Source organism: Sesamum indicum, linkage group LG10, assembly GCF_000512975.1.
Source record: "Sesamum indicum cultivar Zhongzhi No. 13 linkage group LG10, S_indicum_v1.0, whole genome shotgun sequence".
Lineage (NCBI taxonomy): Eukaryota > Viridiplantae > Streptophyta > Magnoliopsida > Lamiales > Pedaliaceae > Sesamum > Sesamum indicum.
Genome location: NC_026154.1, coordinates 15,819,920 through 15,823,976, shown reverse-complemented (window position 1 = coordinate 15,823,976; position 4,057 = coordinate 15,819,920).

Genomic DNA, 4,057 nt, shown 5'->3' with positions numbered 1-4,057 from the left:
ATGTTTGGTTTGAGTTATTTATAGAGGGACGTGACGCCGTCATCTCCCGTCGTTATCTAACGGAAGCCCCCCCTCTCCCCCCCAACGAGAGTTGTACATCGCGCACCACCGTATTGTACCAAGTCGCAGCAGCATCATTCTATATGGGGACATCCACAGTAAGGGGTCAATTTTTATTGCAAGATTGGTGGTGATTAGGGTAGACAAAGCGGGCCCACCTGTCTTGATGAGGCAATATGTGTGACGAGTGCATGGTAAGAGGTCCACGTGTCGTCTTCTAATTGGGTGGGGAAGCTACCATGGGTGCATCAATGGCAATGATGATGGGTTCCAATTTAATTTTGGGGGTGTGCTAAATGGGTCATGAGTTAGGGCCATTGATTCTGAGAGATCATTACCAATCAAATCACGATTTGCTGTTTCATAGTTTTTTGTTTCTCAAAATTTAATGTTTTTATATTGTCTTGTCTAAATTATCATTCTTATTTTAAAAAAAAATAACCAATTTATCATACAATATAATATATATCAATTCTGTTGATTTTGAACATCACTAATATAAATTTGAATAAAATTTTCACGCTTCCCAACTTTTGAACCAAGTGCAAAAATTATTAACTGAAGAGTTCATAATATAATATCATAATTGATACTAAATTTATTTCCTTAGTACACCTATTTCTTTATTTATCGCATGACAATATAATAATAATTACCGATAATTATGAAAATCTCTTGTCAAAATTTGTTATGAAAACCCCATCATAGTTGCAAATATTTGAGTAATTATTATCTATACAACTTTTGGGTTGTTGACTTGTGAATTACTTCACAATAATATTTCAGAATCATTTTTTCAACGTTAAGAAATAGTCAATGCCACAAACGACAACCTCGTTAGTAAATTTTTACCAAGTTAAACATTCCCACCAGTAAGAAAGTACTAAATGCTACTAAGTCAAACATGCAAAGTTAAAAACGACAATAAACTTAAATAATCAATGATTGGAATAACGGCAACGCATGTTTTATTACATTGAACTCGAATAACTAACCTAACGAAAAATATATCCAACATTAATAACTGAAAACCCTAATGAAACAATTATTGAATAGCTACAAGAGTATAAATACATGTCCAATCAAACATACTGAAAAAAAGAAAAAGAAGAAGGAAAAGTCCAAATAGATTTTTCTGTTACAAATTCTATTCCATCTTATATTCCATTCAACATACATCATACTGTATTTATATGTGATGTCATCTTTATACACGTATGACGTATGTATTAAATGGAGCAGAATATGAAATAAAAATGTAGTTGGCAATAGAAATCCAAATGCAAAAAAACCCAACCTAGTTTGACCTGTGTATGTAGGCATGTCAAAGATGAGAAGGGCTATAGAATCAAAGTACACTAGAAAAGAAAAGAATCGTGATTGGAACACAGCGACATTACCATCTTTCAAATCATTCTACTGCGAAAAGCGTGGGCAAATAAAGATTCCAAAATAGCGCATCCTCTCGATTCTTACGTGTGTTTTGTCTTACCTCGCAACTAAGCAATGCCAATTTCCCATCAGAGACACAGAGAAAGGGAGAGAGAGAGAATCAGAATGATGCTGAAAAACAAAACAAAAGCGTGTTTATGTTGTTGTTGTACATACGTACGTGCGGCATAGCAATGGGTGTATGTTTGAGTGAGTGAGTAAGCGGCCTTGACACTTGACTGATCACAAATCCTTGGGCAGAGAGAGATGCTCTAATATATCTTTCACCCTCGCCCTCAGCTGTTACCTGCTCTTGTCCCTTGTCAGCCCCGCCCTGCTTCCATTTCTTCTTTTACCCCTCTTTTCCCATGCCTATTCACCTTAACAAACTCACTACTATTTTTTTGACCAAACACAATTATGTATTTGAATCGAGAGCAGTAAGAACGGATCACTTTTTACATTAAAGGATTATGTGTTTGGTTTCTTGGCTTATAATCTTAGGATATTCGTGTGATTATGTCAAATTTTAGTCCAATTTCGATCTAAAATCGATAACTAGAGGTAGGTTGGTGCTAAAATATAAAAATTGTTTGACAAGATTCCCAAAGAATAGCAATTGAAGTGTTTATGAGGTCTAGCTAGGAAAGTAGTAATGGAGGTGAGATAGAAAGATACAAGTATAGGGTATAGGGAGATGTGGGCAACGCAAGAACAATGTGCTTTTAGTAGCTTTAACCACAGTTTGTGGTCTGTCCTTTTAGCTTTATTCCTGGGGCTAACCCCTCTTTAAGCAAAGAAAAATGCTTGGAATTACGAGACAACATGTAAATCCCATCTCCACCAAAGCCACCTGTCTCTTTCTTAGGCAAATTAGCATTCGCCGCGTGGCAGGCCATGAGGGCTTGAACTTTTTGTCTTAACATACATATATGTATATTAAATAAAATAAAAAAGAAAAAATAAAGGGTGTTTGTCAGTTGTAAGATCTTCATAGGCAAGAAAAGCATAGTCAAGGTCCAAAGCCATCACCTATCTCCCTCTGTTCATTCATTTTGGGCTTTCTTTCTCCTATCATCTTTCCCATATGTTGGCAGCTGTTTGGATGCAAAATTTAAGTTCAAAATCCAGCACTTTCAATTCAATCAGTGAGGGAGCAACTTTTGTGTTATTCTCCTATCTTTTTCTTTCTCATTCTGCTTCCTATGCAGATTTGCCAAACGGGTGTGCTCATTCATATTATGTGCATATACATATACAGAAGCATTATCATATATATATATGTTAATACCAATTGTACGGGCATATGGAACCTTTATGCTGTCTTAATTGTGGGCAGCCTTTAATTCAAAATTAATTGGGCTAATGTCTGTTAATTTGTTTAATTTAGCACAAATTTAATTCAAAATGGATTGGGCTAATGTCTGTTAATTTGTTTAATTTAGCACAAATGGCATATGTTAATTAGGACCATCATAACCGTGTCCACTGATACCTTTTTATTATAAGTGGATTACATCATCTATAAATAAACAATTAAGTGGAAAAAAAATTAAATATTTAGCTCAAAAACAATCACTACCATTATCTAATATTGACCCACACGAACCATTTCTTGCACGCAAAGATTTTTTTTTAAAAAAAAAGTTATTAAATACATATTTTTTATTACATTTAAATCCAAATTCAAATTCGATACTAATAGATAAACGCTAATACAAGAAAATAGTGTACCGACATTAGGACTTTTCAGATAATATCTCACTCAAGTATAGTAATTGGGAAAATAGTGTTTATCATTGCATATTAAATGTTGACTCAACTAAATAAATTGTTATAAATATCGATACATAGAATTAATACTTATTCCGGGACATGATTAAGTCAAAAAGTAAAATATAAGAATGCAATATTATTTTTGTAATTAAGAATCATGCTAATTATATTTACACTCATGACCTATGATCTGTTGACATAAATTATTCCCCTCGTTTGGATAAAGTATCGACATCATTTACACAAATTACTCTTTTTTTTAAAAAAACATTACACATATACCTTCAGAAAATATTTATATCATTATACGAACTATCTTTATTTTTTAACTGTCAGTGATGGTTTTATAATTATGTAAAAAAAGTAAGAATTATTTGTATAAACAGATCATAAATAAGGAATATAAATATAATTAACCGACAAAATTAAATCAAAGAAATGGGTTTTGAAAGCGTTTGGTGAGGTGAGGATAGCAACTTTGAAGGTCGCACCATCCCATAATGTAAAAGCTAGCTAGGCACGCATATATATAAAACAAAGACCCACACAATCTACAAGTAAAAAAATTGAAGGGCATAAAGGTGAGGTGAGGTGGGGGGATGGGATGAAAAGCAAAATGTGGAAGGGATTAGACTTTATTTTAACGTTTGGAATGTTCGTTTGTTGTAAGGAAATAGGAGGAGGAGGGGTACGTAGCTCATAACATGAGAAAATGAAAAGTTGATTAGAAAAGCCAATTGTGGATGATCAATCTGTAAAGTTGCTACTTAGTAGATCTCAATTTCTCTCT